Genomic DNA, 25,788 nt, shown 5'->3' with positions numbered 1-25,788 from the left:
TCATATTTTCTATTTTTTCCTGACTTAGTCTTAGAAAATTGTACATTTCTAGGAACTTAACCATTTCATCTTGGTTGTCTATTTTATTGGCTTTTAATTATTTATAGTAATCGCCTATGATTCTTTGAATTTCTGTGGTGTTGTTTGTAACCTCTCTTTCATTTTTTATTTTATTTGGGCTCTCTCTTTATTTGATGAATCTGGCTAAAGTTTTATCAATTTTGTTTATCTTTTCAAAGATCTAACTTAGTTTCATTTATCATGTGGTTCCTTCTTTTATCTTTAGTTGTGGAAAATCTTTTCTGCTAGTTGTCAGGTTGTTTTGTCGATAATTTCTCTGTAAGTAATTGTAATTTTCCTGTACTTGTGGAAGCAGGTGTATTCAGGGCTTTCCTGTTCTGCCATCTTCTCCATTTCTTGATGATGACCTTTTAGATGCAATACTGAAGACATGAAAGAAATCCATGAAAGAAATAATTAATATGCTGAACTTCATTAAAGTCAAAACTTCCTTCTTTGCAAAAGACACTGTCAAGAGAATAAGACAAGCCACAAACTGCAAGAAAATATTTGTGAAAGATATATTATTATCCAAAACATACAAAGAACTCTTAAAACTGCACAAAAAGAGAACAAACCACTCAGCTGAAAAATGGGCCACGTATCTGAACAGACACCTCACCAAGAAGATGTACAGCTGGCAAATAAGCATTGAAAAGATGCTCCACAATGTATGTCATCAGAGCAATGCAAGTTAAAACAACCTGATATCACAGTACACCTATCAAAATTGCCAAAACCAGAACACTGACAACTGACCAAGATGTGGAGCAACAGGAGCTCTTACTCACTGTGGTGGGAATGCCAACTGGGATAGCCATTTTGGAAGATAGTTTAGCAGTTTCTTATAAAGCTAAGCATACGCTTACCATATGATCCTGCAGTAGTGTTTCTTGGTAGTTACCCAAGAAGGTACAAATTCTGTCCACACAAAAACCTGTTCTTGGGTTATTTGTAATTGCCAAAACTTGGAAGCAACCAAGATGTCCTTTAAGGAGTAAGTGAATGGATAAGTAAATTGTGGTGTATCAGGACAATGGAAGATCACTCAGTGTTAAAAAGCTATGAAAAGATATGGAGGAAACTTAAATGCATGTTACTAAGTGAAAGAAGTAAGTCTGAAAAGACTAGGTACTATACAATTCCAACTATAATACATTCTGGGCAAGGCAAAACTGTGGAGATAGTAATATTAATGGTTCTGTGGGTCAGGAGGCAGGGAAGGATGAATAGGCAGAGCACAGGATTTTTAGGACAGTGAAAAGACTCTGTATGATAGTATAATGATGGGTACATGCCATTATGACTTTGCTCAAACAAGTAGAATGTGCACACAAAAAGTGAACCCTAATCTGAGCTATGGACTTTGGGTGATAAAGATGTATCAATGTAGGTTCATTGATTAAAATAAATGTACCACTGTAGTGGTGGATGTTGATAATGGGAAAGGTCATGCATGTGTTGGGGTAAGGAGTGTATGAAAATCTTTTTGCCTTCTGCTCAGTTTTGCCATGAACCTAAAAGTGCTCTAAAAATGTCTTAAAAAATCAATAGAAAATTTAAACAACATATACATGTGTGTGTGCACACAGACACAACTTTAAGCTTTCTCTTATCTTACTGTTTGCAGGATTATATAATCCTTTGGGGGTAATGGAAATTTTAAATATTAATTTTTATTTATCGTGAATGAATAGGTACTATAATTTTAGGAATCTAAATAGGTCACTGACTAGAGCTTTAATAACTGCTAGCTGAGAAGAGATTGTTAATAATTTTCAAGTGGTATTATTACTGTTTTAAAATTTTTTCTGATATTTGAAGGAATGAATGAACAAGCAATGTATAAACCTGGCTTGCATGTTGATGTTTTCTCTTTGAATTTCAACTGCTGCCATATAACTTGCCTTTGAGGCTGAATGGCTCATTTAGAAACATTCCCATTGCCTTGCTTTTATATTTTACTCTTGATTTCTCCAAAGCTGACACAAGTCACATGCAATCAAATCTATATCCCTGGTGGACAGGCCTGTCCTAATATTCTCTGACTCACACCCAGGTTGTTTGCAGCTCAGCAGTCCTTCTAGATACATCACTTTGTATACTGATGTTATATCCTTCTGAGAATTTGTCTCTTAAAACATTATTTAATAGTGTACCTTTTTGATTTAATATGAATATGATACTCTTTTTAGAACTTTAAACTACTTTTTAGAAGGTTATTTTGCCAAAGTATCAGTTCATGTTTTAAGATTTTTTTGGGGGGTGTGTTTTACAAAGTGTTTTCTCACGATGTATTTGTAGCTCCAGATTGATGAATCACAGAGAGTATAGTAGAGGAATTATGGATGGAGTATTGAATTATGGCTGAGATTGTGGACCCTGGAGTTCCTCTTTGGATTTAAACACTGAAAGATTCATGCCAAAGTGTGACTCTGAGCAATCATTTGTCATGTTTGCTTCAGTTTCCTCATTTTTAAAATGGGGCTGATGATCCTACTCAAATAGAGTTAGGAATATTAAAGTATTTGGCTTGGTGCTTAGCTCATGGTAAGTGCTTGAAGAATGGTGGTCTAATTTGTTTAGATGTAGAAGAAAAGAGATTTTCATGCAACATGTGATAAGAAAATTTGATGTTCAGGTTTTAAAAACATGTATTAAGAAATGCTAAACACATAAAATGATAGAGACAAAAGATATTTTAAATTGACTTTTAGAGTCTGTCTAGTAGTAAGGCAAGTATTCATATTAGTTCAGTTATAACCTGGTCCAAGTGGATGTGAAAAATAACAACTTGCAAAAGTCATGCATGCTTTTCCTGCCAAGGAAGTGATAATTCTGTCCTCTAACACATAATAAAAGGGTGACATTAAAATATTTACTCCCTAATCTCATTTTATTCTTTTGCCCTTCATAAATAATTCTAATTTTAAAATATTTGAATTGTATGTTGACTTTTTTATAATTAATAATAGCCTACATCTTTTGAACTTGTCTCTTTCTTAATCTCTGTACTTGCTGGGTTGAAAATAAAAGGGTTTCAATAGTGAAAATGTGGCAAACCTAATATTTAATTCAAGAAATGTTTGTTATGGTCTACTGAGTGGGAGTGATAGCCAGTACACAAACTTGCATATATACTTTAAATGGTCTAGGTAATGGCTTATAGGGCACAGGACCTGAGGTAGCAACTTGGCATTTCTAGGAGGTGGAACTCAGTCTGGCCAGAGTTTGGTGAATGAGAGGAAGAGAAGAGAGGGAAAAGAGTAGTGTATTTTATCCGAGTAGAAACAAAAAATAATCCTCCACAGCTATAGTAGCACCTTTTTAAGAACCTGAGTTTATTCATATACAAAACCAACATGATATTAAAAGCATAGTTAAGACTGTAATACAAATGTTTTTTTATTTCAACATTACACAAGTCGTTTACTAAGAGATAGCTTAAAACAGAAATGTAATTAATATTCCATGCCTACAAAAACAAAATCAATACAATAGTGTATATCTTCTTCTTTGTGATCAGAAATTTATGGGGGAAATTTTATTTGTTCCATTGATTAAAATAGCACCCGTATGCTACTTGGACTTCCACGCTGACTCAGCAGTAAAGCATCCACCTGCAATGCAGGAGCCGCAGGAGATGTGGGTTCAATCCCAGGGTCAGGAAGATCCCCTGGAGGAGGACATGGCAACCACTCCAGTATTGTTGCCTGGAGAATCCCATGGACAGAGGAGCCTGGCAGGCTACAGTCCATGGGGTCGCAAAGAGTCAGGCGTGAGTGAAGCAATTTAGCATGAATGCGTGCTATTTACTCCTACTTATTCTCTACAGCTGAGCTCAAAGACATCTCTGCAAAACATTCTCTAATTTCAGTAAGCATATCTAAGCTTGTATGCTCCAAAAATACTTTGTTCATACTGTTATAATAACTAATAAAATATTCACTTATCACTTATCTGTTTGTAAATTTAGGACTTGAGTTCCACAAGGACAAGGATTATGCTCTAGGTATCTAAGGATCCCTAAACACAGTAATGCTTTAATTATTTTTGTAATTCTTGAGTGCTTCCTATTTCCCTCACTTGACTATATCTAATTTGTTTGCCACTGCTACCTCAGATATAATCTAGCATGGTTTGTATCCCTTGTAGGTGCTCAATAAATATTTGTTGAAGAAAGGCGAATGGTGTAAGCTAACTCTGCCAGTATGCAGTCAATCACCAGTGTCTAGCACTACTGTTTTATAGAATTTAATTTTTCCTGAGAACTTTTTTCATAATCCTAGATATGAGCTCCTTGAGAGCAGGACTTGGTCTTTAATCTGTATAGCCCTAAGGCCTGGTTCTTAATAAATGATCTGTTGTTGTTCAGTTGCTAAGTTGTGTTTGACTCCTTGCAACCCGTGGACTGCAGAATGCTAGACTTCCCTGTCCTTCACTATCTTCTGGAGTTTGCTCAAACTCATCTCTACCAGCCAATGCATGAGACATAAGAGGCACAGATTCCAACCTTGGGTTGAGAAGATCCTCAAGAGGAGGGCCTGGCAATCCACTTCTGTATTCTTGCCTGGAGGACCCCATGGACATAGAAGCCTGGCAAGCTACAGTCTATAGGGTTGCAGAGTCGGACTTGCCTGAAGCAACTCAACACACACACACACGTCCACTGAGTTGGTGATGCCATCCAACCATCTCATCCTCTGTTGCCCCCTTCTCCTCCTGCAGTCAGTCTTTCCTAGCATCAGAGTCTTTTACAATGAGTTGACTCTTCACATCAGGTGGCCGAAGTATTGGAGCTTCACCATCAGTCATTCCAGTGAATTTTCAGGGTTGATTTCCTTTAGGATTGATTATGATTTATAAATGTTTACTAAATTCCTTTGTAGCATGTGGTATATACATTTGATAACTGTACATGAAGATGATAATTTGGAAAGTATTCTTAGGTGTTCTTTAAAGCTATTTATAAATACTTAAAATTGAAGTATTTATGTCAATGGATAATTAGCTATATCTTAACTATACTTTTTCACTTTTTCTGTTTTGTTTTTTAAGCAAAAAAAAATGTGTAGCTCTGACATATATCACCATTGAATTATTACATTTTCTTTAGGAAATGAACTTGAAACAAATTACCTGAGAGAAATTAATTGCAATCTGAAATTAACTTAGAATAGCAACCTAAACTCTAATAGCTATGGCCTTTTCTCTAAGTATCTTGAACAAAACTGATTTTACATCTTATTTGGTTTTTAAACAGCATCTTGGAACTCTCAGATGTAAGCAACAGACACCCAAGTCGCACTAACTTAAACACAAAATAAACCATAGATTTGGCTTCACATCTGATTAGAACAACATACTTTCTTACTAGTATTCTCATTGATTCATGTCTCCTCCTCGATGATGCTTTCTCTCCTTTCTATAAACTATTAGGATACCTCTCATAACATCTTGCATACATCCTTTATATAACATCAATTTTAATTATATAAAGAATTATATACTTTATATAACTATATAATGTTCAATATTTGGTCAATATGTGCCACTAGACTATAGGTTCCAAAAGGTGATGGATGAAGTCTGTCTTGTTACCTGCTATCTCCAGGACAGGACTTTTTACATAATGCTCCATACATTTTTGTTTAGATTAAATGATTAAAATTATTTTTGAAAACAACCAAAATTTATTGGTCCGTAAAACCTGGGGAAATAAACCCCAGACATTGTCATTATATTTTTTATTGATTAATGAAGCAGCCTCTTCTACCCCAGATAAAAACAAAAACTGTGATTATGCAACAAGTCTTTTCTTTATATTAGGAGAAAAGATATTTCTGGAAGGCACAGGTGGCCTGAAACAACAAGGGTTAGAAAACTTTACCCCCAATATGCTAGTTCTCTTGATATACACTAGTGTTATTTTACTTCTTAAAAATTTTCACCTGTCCATAAACATAGCTGAGTATCCTTTGGTTTAAAGAATAAGGAGGAATACCAAAAAAAAAAAAAGGCTGTACAAGAGAAACAATTCTTTAATTTACATAACTGAACATGCTTCATGATCAGTTTCTTCCTAATTGTAAAACCAGGACCAATCCAACTATTTGGAATTTCATAGGACTTTATATATATTTTGCTTTAGTTCTTAAAGGAAATGATATTAATGTTTCATGATAAATACTTTAGAATTAAGATCAAAGAATAAGCAGAGCGGCTAGATCAATTTTAAGTACTGACATAATGTAAAACCACTATTTGTATTCCTAGTTTGTCATTTATTGCTTCTTGTTAGTCATGATGATTACTTTGACAAGAGAATGCTGAAGGCTTAGAAATTTTTTCCAGGATTTCAAATAGAGTTACCTTTTCTCTAGGCTATCAATATATGAGAGATGACATCTGATGGTCAATGCTTACCACATCTTTGTAAGTTAAGATATGAAACTGGATGCAAATGCACGTATTTTTATAATAATGTTAATAAATATGGATTTATAAAACATTAATAATACATTGTATACTATAAGCACATAAGAAAAATAATGCAAAATGTGTTTAGATTTACTCTTATAAGCGAGTAGTTCAGTTTAAATGGGTTAATTTTTTCTATTATGAGTCAACTATGAGAGGTGCTATAGAGTAGGTTATTTTATAAAATAGTGGATCAGCTATTACCAAGAAATTAGAGATAAGATTTTTTATAATGATTCTTTTCATATTAACATAGTATATATTTAATAAATATTAAATTTGGTAAATATTAACCTAGCAACTTGAGAACTGCCTGATTACTGTTTACCAAAATGAGCTATTTAACTTTTTTCATGAAAAAATAGACAATGTTGTACCCTTTGCTACTATATCATATCTCACTATTCTATTAAGATATACATAGTTTCTAATTTTAATATATGCAATATTTATTAGGGGCTCCCCAGGTGGCTCAGTGGTAAAGAATCCGCCTGCCAATGCAGGAGACACAGGTTTGATCCCTGAGTCAGGAATATCCTCTGGAGAAGGAAATGGCAACTCACTCTAGTATTCTTGCCTGGAAAATCCCATGGACAGAGGAGCCTGGTGGGCTACAGTCTGACTCCCAAAAGAGTTAGACACAATTTAACGACTAAGCAACAGCAACAATATTTATTTTAATATATAATTTCACAATTATATCAATGTTATATGTAATATAGATTTATTAATATCTTTCATATAATCATCTATTTGATATATGCATATCATATTAGTGGTAGTTTTATGTGAAACGTGATTAGCTTATATATGGAAGAAAGGAGCACTTGAATTTTATAAATCATATCTTTCCTTTTTGTGAATTTCCACTCATTTTGAGAAATAAAACAAACTGTATACACATATCTATATCTTTGTTTCCATATCTATCTATAATCAAATCCAATAAGTTGAATTAAATAAGTTAAAAAGGAAATATAGGAAAAGAAAGAAAAAAGAAAGGAAAGAAGGAAAAGGAAGAATAGAGGAAGAAAGAAAGAGGAGGGAGGGAGGAAGAAAGAAATAATCTGATCATAATGGTTACAAAATCCATTAAATATTTAGGAATACAAGCAAAAAATGTGTGGGCTAACATGAAGAAAAGCATAAAACTTAATAGAGACATAGAAATCTGGAGTAAATAAATACTATAAAGATCTCAATTCTCCCTAAGTAAATCTATAAAATGGATGGAATTCTAAAATTCCAACAAATTTTTCTTCAAACTAACAACATATTTTAAAGCTAATTTGAAAAAATTAATGGGTGAGAAAATTAGATGCTTCTGAAAAAGGGAGAAAACGTACTAAAAGAATATAGTTAAAACAGTTTTGTAGTGTTTTGGAAATAAATCTGGGAGACATAGTAGAATTATCATTAAAAAATACACCTAAAAATCCCTGGGCAAAGATTTTGATATAGGTGGAAGGAAAGTGTTAAATTCAAAAGCAAGTGATCACTGAAGATTCCTATTTGAGTAGGCAAGTGATATGATAAAGTCAATGATCTTAAAAGATTAATCAGTGGTGTAAAGGTTGAATTTAAAACTATGTTAAAGACCAGAAATAGGAAAGTAAGTTAGGAAACTACTGTAATAATTGATATTTCTTTTTTTAATTGAAGTATAGTTGACTTACAATATTTTGTTAATTTCTGCTGTACAACAAAGTGATTCAGTTATTCAGTTTATTGTGTGTGTGTGTATATATATACATATATATATATATATATGCATGCATGTGTGCTAAGTCACTTCAGTCATGCCCAACTCTTTGCAGCACCTTGAACTGTAGCCCACCAGGCTTCTCTGTCTATGAGATTCTCCAGGCAAGAATACTGGAGTGGGTTGCCATGCCCTTCTCCAGGGAATCTTCCCATTCCAGATATTGAACCCATGTCTCTTATGTCTCCTGCATTGGCATGCAGGTTCTTTACCACTAACTCCACCTGGGAAGCCTATATATATATGTACATAGGCTATATGTACATGTATATATATATATATCTATGTACATCTATCTGCATTCTTTTTCATATTCTTTTCCATTCTGGTTTATCACAGGATATTGAATATAGTTCCATGTGCTGTATAGTAGGACCTTGTTCATCTCTTCTATATATACCAGTTTGCATCTACTAATCCCAAATTCCCAATTCAAACTTTTCTCACTCCTCTTCCTCTAAGCAATAACCAGTTTATTCTCCATGTCACTGATTCCATTTCTATTTCATAGATAGGTTCATTTGTGTCATATTTTAGATTCCACATGTAAGTGATATAAGGTGTTTTTTCTCTTTCTGACTTATTTCACTTAGTATGATAATCTCTAGTTGCATCCATTTGGCTGCAAATATCATTGTATCATTCTTTTTTATGACTGAGTAGTATTCCATTGTTGGAGAAGGATATGGCAACCCACTTTAGTACTATTGCCTGGAAAATCCCATGGACAGAGAAGCTTGGTAGGCTACAGTCCATGGGGTCGCGAAGAGTCGGACACAACTGAGCGACTTCACTTTCACTTTTCACTTTCATGCATTGGAGAAGGAAATGGCAACCCGCTCTAGTGTTCTTGCCTGGAGAATCCCAGGGGCGGGGGAGCCTGGTGGGCTACCGTCTATGGGGTCGCACAGAGTCAGGCACGACTGAAGTGACTTAGCAGCAGCAGCAGCAGCAGTATCCCATTGTATATATGTACCACATCTTTATCCATTCATCTGTCAATGGACATTCAGGTTGTTTCCATATCTTGGATATTGTGATTAGTGCTGCTGTGAACATAGGGATGTATGTATCTATTTGAATTAAAGTTTTGTCCAGATATATGTCCAGGAGTGGGATTGTTGGATCATATGGCAATTCTGTTTTTAGTGTTTTGAGGAACCTCCATACTGTTTTCCATAGTGGCTATACCAGCTTCACATTCCCACCAGCATTGTAGGAGGGTTCCCTTTTCTCCACACCCTCTCCAGTATTTATTATTCATAGATGTTTTAATGATGGCCATTCTGGCTGGTATGAGGTGATGCCTCATTGTAGTCTTGATTTGCATTTCTCTAATAATTAGTGATGTTGAACATCTTTTCATGTTCCTTTTAGCCATCTGTATTTCTTCTCTGGAGAAATGTCTATTTATGTCTTCTGTCCATTTTTTGTTTGGTGTGGTTTTGTTTTTGAGTTGTATGAGTTGTTTGTATATTTTGGAAATTAAACCCTTCTTGGTCACATATTTGCAGATATTTTCTCCCAGCCTGTAGACTGTCTTTCCATTTTGTTTATGGTTTTCTTTGCTATGCAAAAGCTTATAAGTTTGATTAGCTCCAATTTGTTTATTTTTGTTTTTGCTTCTATTGCTTTGGGAAACTGACCTAAAAAAAATTGGTATGATTTATGTTAGAGAATATTTCGCCTACAGTCTCTTCTGGAAGTTTTATGGTGTCATGTCTTATCTTTAAGCCATTTTTGGTTTATTTTTGTGTGTGGTGTGAGGGTGTAGTCTAACCTTATTGATTTACATGCAGTTGTCTATCTTTCCCAGCACCACTTGCTAAAAAGACTGTCTTTTTCCTATTGTATATTCTTGCTTCCTTTGTCAAAGATTAATTGACCATAGATGTGTGGGTATTTTTCTGGGCTCTCTATTCTGTTCCATTGATCTATTTTTGTGCCAAAACTACACTGTTGTGATTACTGTAGCTTTGAGTGTTGTTTGAAGTCTGAAAAGGTTATGCCTCCTGCTTCATTCTTTTTCTTCAGGATTGTCTTGGCAATTCTGGGTCTTTTATGGTTCCATATAAATTTAGAGTTATTTGTTCTAGTTCTGTGAAAAATGTCATGGGTAATTTGATAAGGATAGCATTAAATCTGTAAATTGCTTTGGGTAGTATGGCCATTTTAACAATATCAATTCTTCTAATCCAAGAGCATGGGATATCCTTTCATTTCTTTGAAACATCTTTCATTTCCTGTTTTATTGTTGTCCAGTCACTAAATCATGTCTGATTCTTTGTGATCTTATGGCCTGCAGCACACTAGGCTTCCCTGTCCTTCACCATCTCCCAGAGTTTGCTCAAACTCATATCCATTGAGTTGATGTTGCCATCCAGCCATCTCATCTTCTGTCCCCTCCTTCTCCTCCTGCCCTCAATCTTTCCCAGCATCATGGTCTTTTGCATAAAGTCAGCTCTTTGCATCAGATTGCCAAAGTATTGGAGCTTCAGCTTCAGCCATCAGTCCTTCCAATAAATTTCAGGGTTGATTTCTTTGAGGATTGACTGGTTTGATCTCTTTGCTGTCCAAGGGACTCTTAAGAGTTTTCTCTAGCACCACAATGCAAAAGCATCAATTCTTTGGCCCACTGCCTTCTTTATTGTCCAACTCTCACATCCGTACATGACTGCTGGAAAAACCATAGCTTTGACTCTATGGACTTTTGTTGGAAAAGTAACATCTCTGCTTTTTAATATCCTGTTTAGGTTTGTCATAGCCTTTCTTCCAAGAAGCAAGCATCTTTTAATTCCATGGTTGCAGTCATTGTCTGTAGTGATTTTGGAGCCCCCCCAAAAGAAAATCTGTCCACTTTCCCCCCATCTATTTGCCATGAAGTGATGGGACAGGATGCCATGATATTAATTTTTTGAATGTTGAGTTTCAAGCGAGCTTTCTTACTCTCCTCTTTCACCCTCATCAAGAGACTAGTTCCTTTCCACTTTCTGCCATTAGAGTGTCATCATCTGCGTAGCTGAGGTTGATATTTCTCCCGGCAATCTTGATTCCAGCTTGTGATTCATCCAGCCTGGTATCTCACATGATGTACTCTACTTAAACGTTAAATAAGCAGGGTGACAATACACAGCCTGATGAACTTTTCCAGTTTTCAACCAGTCTGTTGTTCCAAGTCCAATTCTAACTGATACTTCTTGACTTGCATACAGGTTTCTCAGGAGACAAGTAAGGTGGTCTGGTATTTCCATCTCTTTCTTGTTTTATAGTTCTCATGTCTTTCATCTCTTTGGTCAAGTTTATTCCTGAGTATTTTTTTGGTGTGATTTTAACAGGTTTTTGTTTTTTTTTTTTATATATTTTCTCTCTGATATTTAATTGTTAGTATAAAGAAATGCAACCAATTTCTTTATGTTAATCTTGTATCCTTTTACCTTGCTGAATTCATTTATCAGTTCTAGTAGTTTCTGTGTGGAGTCTTTAAGGTTTTCTTTGTAGAGTATCATGTCATCCACATGTAAGTAAATTTTACCTCTTCCCTTCCAATTGGATACATTTTATTTCTTTTTCTTTTCTCGTTTCTGTGGCTAGTACTTCCAATACTATGTTGAATAGAAGTGGTGAAAATGGGCATTCTTGTCTTGTTCCATGTTTTAGCAGAAAAGCTTTCAGCTTTTCACCATTGAGTATTAAATTGCTGTGGGTTTGTCATTCAGTTCAGTCACTCAGTCGTGTCCGACTCTTTGCGAACCCATGGACTGCAGCATGCCAGGCTTCCCTGTCCATCACCGACTCCTGGAGCTTGCTCAAACTCATGTCCATCGAGTTGGTGATGCCATCCAATCACCTCATCCTTTGTCATCCCCTTCTCCTCCTGCCTTCAATCTTTCCCAGCATCAGCATCTTTTCCAATGAGTCGGTTCTTTGCATCAGGTAGCCAAAGTGTTGGAGCTTCAGCTTCAGCATCAGTCCTTCCAATGAATATTCCTTCCAATGATTTCCTTTAGGAGTGACTGGTTTGATCTCCTTGCAGTCCAAGAGACTCTTAAGGGTTGATTTCTTTGGCTGTTTCATAACTGCATGGAGAATTAGAACTACTAACCTAATCTCTTGGATCATAGACTATCAAGGTACTTGTGATCCATGTCATTTCTGTGTACTTTTACTTAGACCCCAAACTTGCAATAGTCGTGAGACACCCATCCTTGCTAGGAGCACATTTGGGAATGCGGTGAAACTCTAGCTCCAGCAGCATGTTCAGGAACAAGGTGGAACTCTATTTCCAGCAGTGTCTCTCTCTTGGCTGCTTCCATGTGGGGTGGCTGCTTTCATGTGGGGTGGCTGCTTTCATATGGGGCTAGAGTCTTGAAAGTGAGTCCGTGTCCTAGCTGTGCCTCCAAACAATATGGATGGAAGTGCTGCTAGCGAGCATGAGGTTTCTAAGGACATAGGTGGGAATCCTAGATTGGAATTACAATGGGCTTATTCCTTTGGTAGTGCTAGCTCTTAGCGGACAGAGAAAGCTCTCCAGTGGCTTCTGTCTCGACTCCTTAGATAGTCTTTCTGTGGAATCTGAGGGAATGAACTGGAAGGATGGCCCTCATAGCTAGAGAACAAAAATCACTTTTTCCTCACTGACCAGTCCTCCACCACCTCTTTTGCTATCACATATACTGGCATGGTGACACTCAGAAGGGACACCTTGGGTTTTTTGTTCATCCCTTTATAAGTCACTGCTTCTACTGCAGTCAGGACTTTACTCAGAAATGTACACAGGCACATGGAACACGGATGCATCCCCTAATAGTCGTAGCTTGGGAAATGTTCCAGAAAGCTACTCTGTTACACTCTGGGTGGCATCAGAGGAAAGGACAAATCAAACAAAGGTCTTGGTGGTATGAAAGTAAATCAATTTGGGATGCTATCAGGTCTATCCCTGGTGCATCTCCACCCTAACTTAATGTTAGAGTGAGGAAGGCTGAAGACACCTGCGTCGTTAAGGGACAGACCAAGTCTGACCAGGGAAGGATAGCTTTGTGGAAAGTCTGTCTCCACCCCCATCTAGAGCAGGGAGGGATGCCTTTGGTGGGTTTATCATAATAGCATTTATTATGTTCACATATGTTCTCTCCCATTTTGGTAAGAGTTTTTATCATGAATGGATGTTGCATTTTGTCAAATGCTTTTTCTGCATCTATTGAGCTGATCATGTGGTTTTTGTCTTTTGTTGATGTGGTATATTACACTGATTTGCATATGTTGAACCACCCTCTGGGATGAATCCAACTTGGTCATGGTGTGTGATCTTTTTTATGTGTTGCAGATTTGGTTTGCTATTTTGTTGAGAATATTTGTATCTATATTCATCAAAGACATTGGCCTGTAATTTTCTTTTTTGATGATGTCTTTGCTTGGTTTTGGTATCAGCATGATGGTAGCTTCATAGAATATCATTGTGAGTGTCCCTTCCTCTTCAATCTTTTGGAAGAATTTGAGAAGGATCAGTAAAAATTCTTCTTTTTCTGTTTGGTAGAATTCTCCTGTGAAGCCCTCTCCTGTGAAGCCCTGTCCTGTGAAGCCCCTGGACATTTGTTTGTTGGGATTTAAAAAAAAAAAAATAGATTCTACTTCACTTCTAATGATTGGACTGTTCAAATTATCTATTTCTTCTTGATTCAATTTGGTGGGCTATATTGTTTTCATAAATTTATCCATTTCTTCTAGGTTGTTGGCTTTGTTGACTTATAATTGTTCACAGTATTTTCTTTTAGTTTTTTCCTGCATTATTGGTTGGTATTTCTCCTTTTACATATCTTATTTTATTTGGGTTCTCTCTTTTCTTCTTGGTAAGTCTGGCCAGAGATTTATCAATTTTATTCACCCTTTCAAAGAACCACCTCTTGTTTTTATTGATTTTTCTCGATTGCTTTTTAATGTCTATTTTATTTATTTCCTCTCTGATCTTTATTATTCCCTTCCCTCTGTTGACTTTAAGTTTTGTTTGTTCTTCTTTTTAAAATTCTTTTAGGTTGTAGGTTGTTTATTTTGAAATTTTCTTATTTTTTTGAGGATGGTCTGTATCACTGTGAACTTCCCTCTAAGGACTACTTTTACTAATCCCATAGATTATGTCTGATTGTGTTTTCGTTGTCATTTGTCTCAAGGTATTTTAAATTTCCTTTTTGATTTTCTCATTGACCCACTGGTTTTTAAATATTTTTTTTGGTAGCATGTTGTTTAGTGTTCATGTAAGAGTTTTTTTTTTCTCATTTCTTTTTCTCTGGTTGATTCCTAGTTTCATGCTGTTGTGGTCAGAAAAGATGTCTGAGGTAATTTTTTATGTGCTTCTATGCAAAGTCCAATGGGGTGACTGGAGATGGGAAAAAAGGACAGATGAAGACTATTGAAAGGAAAGCACTGGAAAAAACTTTTTCACTAATTGACTCTAATAGAGTTGAAAGGCCTCAATTATGATTTCTAGGTTTTAAACCAGTTTTACCAAAAAGAATGATCAGTTTAGGAGGAGGAGCTGAAGATAACAGACAGGAGAAAAGATAGTAAGTTTAGATTTTCATTTATTAACCTTGAGATGGTGATTGATGACTCATGAGTATAGAAGGCATTTGGAGATATATGACTTATGCTTAGAGAAAGGGATAGGGCTGAGAATATTGTCAAATTTCTTACTCATTCCACAAAAGATTGATGAATAGGAATCCTTTATTTGGAAGATGGTTCAATTTATATTTAGATTATAAATCATTGGTTCTATGAGGTAGTAGCTGCAAGCAGAAGTCAAAGAGTTGAGTGCTGACTCTTATGGCATACTCATGGTTAGAGAGTAAACAACCAAAGAGGAGTCAGAATAGGTAGTAAGAGATGTTAAAGGAGATTGAAAGTCAAGTGCATAGGGCGTTTCAAAGGGGTGGTTGTAGATGGCTTCAACATCAATTGAGAGAAAATAAGGACTTAGAAATAGTAAGGAGACCACTGATGGCTGTGGATATGTGGCTTCAACAGGGTAATGGAGATGGAATTACAAGATTATGGCGAGGTGCTGAGGAATGCTCAAAGAGTTTAGAATACATTTTGGTAGTGAATGAAAGATGAGACTTTAATTCAATAAAAAGTGCTATAGTACTTACTATAAGACCTAAACAGTGAAAACTAAGAAATGTTTTACAGGGAAATTTTAAAAGACCAAAATAAGCACACATATATAATGTGTGCATGCTAAGTTGCTTCAGTCATGTCTGATGCTTTTCGACCCTATGGACTGTAGCCTTCCAGGCTCCTCTGTCCATGGGATTTCAATAGACCAGAAGAGAAGGTCCAGAAATAGACCCTCATGTGTAAATCACTTGGTTTTTTCAACGATGGCAAGGCTATGCAACAGGGAAAAGTCTTTTCAACAAATGGTACTGCAGCAAGGGGGTAAATACATGAAAAAAGTGAACCTCAACCCCCATGTCACAAAATTAATTTGAGATATATCACTGACCTAAATATAAAAACTTAAGCAATAAACTTCTAGAAGAACCATTTGAGAACATCTTTGAGTGCTTATGAGAGACAAAAATTTATTAGATTGATAACACCAAATGTTGGTGAGAATGTAGAGAAACAAGAGCTCTCATACACTGATGGTAGGAGTGCAAAATGATGAATCACTTTGGAAAACAGTTTAGCGGCTTCCCATAATGTTAATTAAGCGTATATCTACTCTATGACTCAACAGTTCCACTCAGTTCCACTCATAGCTATTTGTCCAAGGGAGATAAAAACATCTCCGCAGAAAGATTTGAACATTGATGTTCATAGCAGTTTTATTCATAAAAGCCCCAAACCAGAAGGAACTCAAATGTGAATGGATAAACAAATTATAATGTAGCCATATAGTTGATCACTACTCAGCCATGCAAAAGAATGAACTCAACAACATGACAAATCTCAAAAACGTTCTTTTCAGGGAAATAAGCCTTACACAAAAGAGTACATACTGTATAATTCTGTTTATATAATGCTTAAGAACAAAGAAATTCAATCTATGAGGATAAAAGTTTATTGTTTATATGGTGGGTGGGAATTAACTGGGACAGGAACATAAGGGAACTCTGTGGAGTAATGAAAATGTCCTTTATCTAGATTAGTGTGGTGGTTACATGGATGTATACATTTATCAGTTTATAAAACTAACTTTAGGATCGGTGCCTTTCATTGTATGTGTGTGTTAGTCACTCAGTTGTGTCCAACTCTTTGTGACCCTATGGACTGTAGCTCGCCTGGCTCCTCTGTCTATGGGGATTCTCCAGGCAAGAATTCTGGAGTGGGTTGCTATTCACTTCTCCAGGGGATCTTCCCAACCCATGGATCAAACCCCAGTTTCCTACATTGCAGGCAGATTCTTTGACTGTCTGAGCCACCAGGGAAGCTCGTTTCACTATATCAGTTCAGTTCAGCTACTTAGTCATGTCCAACTCTTTGCAAGCCCATGGAACGCAGCACTCCAGGCTTCCCTATCCATCACCAACTCCTGGAGTTTGCCCAAACTCATGTCCATCGAGTCAGTGATGCCATCCAAGCATCTAATTCTAATTCTCTGTCATCTCCTTCTCCTCCTGCCTTCAATCTTTCCCAGCATCAGGGTCTTTTCCAGTGAGTCAATATTAACTGGTTGACCTCCTTGCAGTCCAAGGGACTCTCAAGAACCTTCTCCAACACCACAGTTCAAAAGCATCAATTCTTCTGTGCTCAGCTTTCCTTATAGTCCAACTCTCACATCCATACATGACTACTGGAAAAACCATAACCTTGACTAGACAGACCTTTGTTGGTAAAGTAATGTCTCTGCTTTTTAATATGCTGTCAAGGTTGGTCATAGGTTTTCTCCCCAGGAGCAAGTGTCTTTTAATTTCATGGCTGCAGTCACCATCTGCAGTGATTTTGGAGCCCCCCAAAATAAAGTCTGTCACTGTTTTCATTGTTTCCGCATCTATTTGCCATGGAGTGGTGGGACCAGATGCCATGATCTTAGTTTTTTGAATGTTAAGCTTTAAGTCAACTTTTTCACTCTCCTCTTTCACTTTCATCAAGAGGCTCTTTAGCTCTTCTTCACTTTCTGCCATAAGGGTGGTGTCATCTGCATGTCTGAGGTTATTGATATTTCTCCCAGCAATCTTGATTCCAGCTGTGCTTTATCCAGCCCAGCATTTCACATGATGTACTCTGCATATAAGTTAAATAAGCAGGGTGACAGTATACAGCCTTGACATACTCCTTTCCTGATTTAGAACAAGTCTGTTGTTCCATGTCCGGTTCTAACTGTTGCTTCTTGACCTGCATACAGATTTCTCAAGAGGCAGGTAAGGTGGTCTGGTATTCCCATCTCTTGAAGAGTTTTCCAGTTTGTTGTGATCCATACAGTCGAAGGCTTTGGCATAGTCAATAAAGCAGAAGTAGATGTTTTTCTGAAACTCTCTTACTTTTTCTATGATCCAACAGATGTTGGTAATTTGATCTCTGGTTCCTCTTCCTTTTCTAAATCCAGCTTGAACATCTGGAAGTTCATGGTTCACGTACTGTTGTACCGCAGTCTTTTTATAAAGAATAATTTTATTTATTTATTTTTGGCTGTGCTGGATCTTCATTGCTGTGCGGGCTTTTCTCTAGCTGAGGAGAGCAGGGGCTCCTGTCTAGCTGCCGTGCATGGGTTCCTCATGGCTTGACTTCTCTTGTTTTGGAGCATGGGCTCTATCTAGAGCGCATGTGCGCTCAGTCGCTGCAGTTCCTGGTCTCTAGAACACAAGCTCAATAGTTGTGGTACATGGCGTACTTGTTCCCTGGCATGTGGGATCTTCCCAGACCAGAGATGGAACTCACGTCTTTTGCATTGGCGGACAGATTCTTCATCATTGAGCCACCAGGGAAGCCCACAAAAATGATTTTTAATCCAGAAGGACCAACAACATAAAAGAATTGGAGAAACAGGTGTTTTTAAGTTTCTTCATAATATAATTAACTAATTAATATTTCCTTACCCTGATTCGATCCCTGGGTTGGGAAGATCTCCTGGAGAGGGAAATGGCAACTCACTCCAGTATTCTTACCTAGAAAATCCCATGGATGGTACTTTATCCCTGGAAGGCTACATACCAGGGGTCACAAAGAGTCGGACACGACTGAGCGACTCTTCACTTTCTTTTCACTTTCACTTCAGGACCAGTAACCACTTAAATATTGTTTCCGGTTCATTATTTGCTAGTTAGATTCCTATTATACTTTGAAAAATTATGAAAAAAGAATGGAAAACTAATCATTCTCTTCTGTCAGTCACCTTTTGTATATTTTTAAAACTCTCAGCATAGAGTTATACCTAAAACCTAATCCAATCTAATAACACATATCCTAAGGTTAAAAATGAAAGTGCTAGTCACACAGTCATGTCCAACTCTTTGTGACCCCATGAACTATAGCCTGCCAGGCTCCTCTGTCCATGGAATTCTCCAGGCAAGAATCCTGGAGTGGGGGTAGTCATTCCCTTCTCCAGGGGATCTTCCCAACCTAGGGATTGAACCCAGGTCTCCTGCATTGCATGCAGATTCTAATGTTAATCACAGGTTTTTTTTCCTAAGCCATAATTTTTCCTTAAGCATGGTTACTGGAATAGTGGCTGACTCAGTAGGTTTTCAATAAATATTTGTTGACTGACTTTATTTTTTCATTGGAGGATAATTGCTTTACAATGTTGTGTTGGTTTCTGCCATACAACACTGTGAATCAGTCATAATTTTATATATATATATATATACATATATATATTTATATATCCCCTCCCTTTTGAGCCTCCCCGTCCTACCACCCCACACCTCTAGGTTGTCACAGAGCACCAGACTGGGCTTCCTGTGTTATGCAGCTGCTTGCCCATTAGTTATGTTTTACACATGATAATGTACGTATGCCAATGCTACTCTCACAATTCATCCTACCCTCTCCTTCCCCTACTGTGTCCACATGTCCATTCTCTATGTGCTGACTGACTTTTGACTAGTGACAAAAATAAGAACTGCCTCCCCAACAAAATAAGGACTTCCCTGGTAGCTCATCTGGTGAAGAATCCACCTGCAATATAGGAGACCCTGGTTCAATTCTTGTGTTGGGAAGATCCCCTGGAGAAGGAATAGGCTACCCACTTCAGTATTCTTGGGCTTCCCTGGTGACTCAGATGGTAAAGAATCCACCTGCAGGATCCTCTATGACCCACCTCCCAGAGTAATGGAAATAAAAGCAAAAATAAACAAATGGGACCTAATTAAACATAAAATCTTTTGCACAACGAAGGAAACTATAAGCAAGGTGAAAAGACAGCCTTCAGAATGGGAGAAAATAACAGCAGATGAAGCAACTGACAAAGAATTGATCTCAAAAATATACAAGCAGCTCATGCAGCTCAATTCCAGAAAAATAAACGATCCAATCGAAAAATGGGCCAAAGAGATAAACAGACATTTCTCCAAAGAAGACATACATACAGATGGCTAACAAACACATGAAAAGATGCTAAAATTCACTCTTTATCAGAGAAATGCAAATCAAAACCCCAATGAGGTACCATCTCATGCCAGTCAGAATGGCTGCTATCAAAGAGTCTACGAACAATAAATGCTGGAGAGGGTGTGGAGAAAAGGGAACCCTCTTACACTCTTGGTGGGAATGCAAACTAGTACAGTCACTATGGAGAATAGTGTAGAGATTCCTTAAAAAACTGGAAATAGAACTGCCATGTGACCCAGCAATCCCACTACTGGGCATACACACTGAGGAAACCAGATCTGAAAGAGACACGTGCACCCCAATGTTCATCACAGCACTGTTTATAATTGCCAAGACATGGAAGCAACCTAGATGTCCATCAGCAGACAAATGGATAAGAAAGCTGTGGTACATATACACTATGGAATATTACTCAGCTATTAAATGCATTTGAATCAGTTCTAATGAGGTGGATGAAACTGGAGCCTATTATACAGAGTGAAGTAAGCCAGAAAGATAAACACCAATACAGTATATTAACACATATATATGGAATTTAGAAAGATGGTAACGATGACCCTATATGTGAGACAGCAAAAGAGACACAGATGTAAAGAAGAGTCTTTTGGACTCTGTGGGAGAAGGCGAGGGTGGGATGATTTGAGAGAATAGCATTTAAACATGTATATTACCATATGTGAAATAGATCACCAGTCCAGGTTTGATGCATGAGACAGGGTACTCAGGGCTGGTGCACTGGGATGACCCAGAGGGATGGGATGGGAGGGAGGTGGGAGGGGGGTTCAGGATGGGGAACACATGTACACCCATGGCTGATTCATGTCAATGTATGGCAAAAGCCACTACAGTATTGTAAAGTAATTAGCCTCCAATTAAAATAAATTAATTACTTAAAATTAAAAAAAAAAAAGAATTCGCCTGCAATGCGGGACACCTGGGTTTGATCCCTGGGTTGGGAAGATCCCTGGAGGCGGGCATGGTAATCCACTCCAGTATTCTTGCCTGGAGAATCCCCATGGACAGAGGAGCCTGGCGAGCTACAGTCCATGAGGTCGAAAGAGTCGGAAATGACTGAAAAGCACAACACAGCACAACAAAATAAACAAACAGATCATTGCATGGCCATCAGTGTTGTAAGGGATAAAGTTAAAAAATTACAAGCTACTTATATTTCACTCATTTAGTATTGACATCAGAAAGTGTCATATTCTATTGTTTCAAGAAAACTTTTTGAGCATTCCCTATGCCTGAGTTCTAGGCATGGAATATTGGAGATAACAAAGCAGTGTCCCTCTCCTCTAGATCTTACATTCAGTGGGTGAGAAAAGGTCAGTAAAAATGTGTCATGAAGTAAGAAGTTGTATGAAGAAAACTGAGGAATTAGAGAAAGAAGCTAGAGAAGGCAAAGGTCTGAACCAGAAAAGTGTTGTTGTGTTCAAGGAACAACAAGAAGGATGAGTGAGAAAGGAAAGGTAGGCAATGAAGTCAGTAAGGTAAGCAAAGACTATATCACATAGACCCTCAGAGGCCTAGGGAAGGTGTTTGGATTTTACTGAGAATACAATACTATGTCATTAGAGTTTTGAATTGAGGGACTGGAATGGTGACTATCAGAGTGACATGAACTGATTTATGTTTTGAAAAAGTTAGTCTGCTTGCTGTAAGACAAAATGTAAGGGTTCAGTAGTTCAGCCTTTGTAGTGCATACTTTTGATGATGACCACAGGCCACTATATAATTTTCAAGTCTCAAATTTGAACTAGCTAGGTAAATTTTGAAATGCAGAAGGCAAAGTTGTAACTTCTTTGAGATACATCTAAAGAAATATTTAGGTTACCAAGTTCTTAATGACTGACGTGGTGAAATATTTGAAGGTTAAAATTTGTTTCTTACTGACTCATGTAGTTCACTCATTTAAAAGTATTTATACTAACTATGCAAGGTTAGTCCTCTGCTAGACACTCTGAGGACATTCCATGTTCAGTAAAGGATGCCTGGTAAGGACTGTTCCTCTGGTATTCACATAGTGGTCACACAGTTATGCTTTTGTAAAATTTGTAAAACTGAGGCATTTTAACTGTAATCAGCTAAGGCCACTTTTGTGAGGTACTTTGGAGTAGCTGGTAACACATTTTAGACCCAGAGAAGGGAAAAGTGAGTTGGGGGCACATTTTCTTTGAGTTTAATGGCATATATTTAGGTAGCTTGCAGTTACTTATGTGTCTATCTAAGGCATTGTTAGATGTCAGAATAGTGTTAGAAAGGCTTTCAATATGCTCCCACAGCCCACTGCGCCTGCTCAGCCAGCAATGACAGACACGTGTAAGTCCAGAGTCTACAGCACCAAATGAAGGCGTCCTGGGCACCGTGACGCAGCTTGCAAGGACGCTGCCTCCTGGTATTCATGTCCTCTGTAATTGCTTTCCCCTGAGCGTAGGCAGCGCCTAGGGACTCCTTCCAATTGAATAGTGATGGGATGTCACTTCTGTGATTAAGTTGCAAAAGAGACTGTGGCTTCCTCTTGTGAGCACATTCTCTCTAGCTGCTTTCTCTCTCATATTCTTGATTGCATACACTTCCTCTTGCACGAAGGCAGCTGCCATGTTGCGAGATGCTTAGTGTAGAGGCACAAGTGGAAAGGAACATTTAAGAGTAACCACTTGAAATAGAATTAATCAGATTTCTATTTGTAACCATCAGCCTATAAGAAACTTACAAACAGCAAAAACATCTTTTACAGCTGATATTGGAGAAATTTGGTGGGAGTTTCCTACAGTTTTCCTATGAAAATACAGGGGAAGTGTATTCCAGAAATATTTCAGACAATTAATCAAAAATTTACATTTTCTAGACTTAGGGATGTTTGTAGTATATGTCTGTACCTTATTGTTACTATTGCTTATTTTCTCATTTTAAGTAAATATACATTTTCTTACTTAAAAAAAACCCTGAAATTTGACACTCTCTCAAGAAATTTCATTATTCAATGTATTACATTCAAAAATGGAATTATCACTTTTTAAGTGTTTTAAAAGTTTTGGAAGATATGTTATAAAAAAAGATAAATAAGATGCTCAGGGGAAAATATGACTAAAGAGGCCCTTTTTCTATATATAGTGAGATCTCAGATCTCAGCATTTAGTATGCCTAGCACACAGAAGAGTCTCAATAAATATTTGTGAGAGAGGCAGGGAAGGGATGAATGAATTGTACAGAGTCTACACAGGACCACAGTCTGCTCTAAATTATGATCGATGTCTCATTATAACTATACTTTGTCTAAAACATTTAACACAGCACTCTGAGGAATAATTAAAAAATAGAAAGTTAAATTTAAAAGGTATGACTTTATTTATTTGAATCTAATGATCAACATGCAGGATTTTCTAAGACTTTGAAGTAATTTTTTAAAAGTTAGTATAGTCTCTTAGCTATCATACAGCATCACACAAACATAAGGAAAGTAAGTAGAATTATCTCTCTTAAAAATAACTTTCCCTGACTTCCCCGGTGGTCCAGTGGTTAAGACTCCATGTTTCCACTGCAGTGGGCACAGGTTCAAACCCTGGTTAGGAAACTAAGATTCCTCATGCCACATGGTGTGGGGCCCCCTTCCACCCCAAACAAAACAAGACCAAAAATGCTTTCCCAAGGAGACATATTTAGCAAGAGCAATTGAACTTTTAATTTAATTAGATACCTAAAGGCTATAGAACAAATAGGCATATCATTCTGTTTGTGATAAAGCTGCATGAGGCCCCTTAATGCTGCAGATATTCCTTTGAGTTGGTATACCACTTGCTTAATCCAAGTTGTTCAGTGATAAACATAATTTCCAAGTAATTTTAGAATTATATTGATTTTTACCAAGATCCTAATAACTGAAGTTCATACTATAAGATGAGATGAATCAAATTCTAAGATGTATTCCTTTCTAAAGTGAAAACAATTATAAAACATCTTCTCTGTTGTTTTCAGTTTTTGTATCTAAATAATCTTTACCTGTTAGACATGGATTCATACTGAATGTAATAAAGTTAACACAAAACAGACACAAAATATGGATAAAATATCAAAATAGGGATATATTATTAAATAAATATCTACAAATTTCTGGGGGAAAAACTGCAGAGGATTATTGCATAAAAATGATTAATATTTAGTGTTGTTAGGTTTTTAACAGATGCAAAGGGAATATTAATATGATCCTATTTTAGTGCATGCTTTTATTATGCATACTTATGTCAATTAGCAAAACTTATTAACCAAAAGGCAAATTTTTGGAACCAAATGAAAAGCAGACTCTCTGCTGCAAAATCAGATAATCAGCCACCAAATATCAGAGTTTATTAATGAACTTCATTTGATGATAATTTTCTCTAATTATATAAGCACAAAAAACTAATTTAATAATGGCTCCCCATACATAAATACTAATATTTGTTACATTTACTTAAAAATTTAAAATTTGAATAAACAGAGAGATGCTAATAAAAAATTTAAAATTTGAGCTTTTTATCCATTTTTAATTGTCACAGCCACCTAAATATTAAAGAGTAAGACTAAATATTTTTTTAAGATTTATTTATTTATATTTGGCCATGCTGGATTTTCACCGTTCTGCATAAGTTTTCTCTAGTTGCAGTGAGCAGGGACTACTCTTCATTGTGCTGCACCAACTTCTTGTTTGAGGTGGCTTCTCTTGTTGCAGAGCACAGGTTCTAGGGTGCCCAGGCTTCATCAGTTGTGGCAAGAAGGCTCAGTAGTTGTGACTTGTGGGCTCCAGAGCGCTAGATCAGTAGTTGTGTTCCACAGGTTTAGTTGCTCTTCAGTATGTGGGATCTTCCCCAACCAGGAATCGAACTTGAGTCCACTGCATTGGCAGGTGGATTCTTAACTACTGGACCACCAGGAAAGTCCAAGACTAAATTTTTCTATTTTAAACCTTTCAAACTTTTAGCCACTTCTCTTAAGGAAAAAGCAGTGGATAGGAAGATTCTAAAAATATTTTTATTTTGTTCCATCTCATTATGGATACAGAAAAACTGACAGGTTGTCATTGCTGGATTCACCTTACTCCATGATTATAAACCAAGGACCAATCATATCTTTACACAGTCCACTGTAAAGCCAAGGATTTATTAAAAGTAGAAGAAAAGGAATGAAAATGGAAAAATTAAAAGGCAAGTTTAAAGTTAATCCTTCAAATTCACTTTAAAGAGTTAGATTTTAATCACTTTAAGAAAACTACTAGGAAAGAATGACTTCTAGGGAACTAATGGTAGACATCAGCTTCTCCTTTTAAGTATATTAATTTATTAATTCATTTGCTCATCAACCTACTGTTCAACACATACAGTATGAAGACATACTGTGTACTGAGCACTGTGCTAAATGCTGGGAATTTAGCGGTGAACCAAGAAGATATGACCCCTGCCCTCATGGAGCTTCAGCCTCCAAGGATGCTTTATCTAGCAAACTAAGAAATGCAATTTTTGGTTCAGTTGGTAAGTTGTTTCCAACTCTGTGATGCCATGGACTGCAGCATGCCAGACTTCCCTGTTCTTCACTATCTCCTGGAGTTTGCTCAAGCTCCTGTCCATTGAGTCGGTGATGCCGTCCAACCATCTCATCCTCTGTTGCCCCCTTCTCCTCTTTCCCTCAGTCTTTTCCAGCATCAGAGTCTTTTCTAATGAGTTGGCTTTTCAATGGAGCCTCACAAATTGATAGCAATTTAAAAGAGCTTTTTATTATTTGTTTTTAGAGGAAAAATCTTAAAACAGTGTCAAAATGTGAAATAAGTTCAATTAAGCTCACTGGGAGGGATTGGGGGCAGGAGGAGAAGGAGACAACAGAGGATGAGATGGCTGGATGGTATCACCGACTCGATAGGCTTGAGTATGAGTGAACTCCGGGAGTTGGTGATGGACAGGGAG

The sequence above is a fragment of the Cervus canadensis genome, chromosome 6 (assembly GCF_019320065.1).
Source record: "Cervus canadensis isolate Bull #8, Minnesota chromosome 6, ASM1932006v1, whole genome shotgun sequence".
In the NCBI taxonomy this organism is placed as follows: domain Eukaryota; kingdom Metazoa; phylum Chordata; class Mammalia; order Artiodactyla; family Cervidae; genus Cervus; species Cervus canadensis.
Note: the sequence above shows the minus strand (reverse complement) of the source record.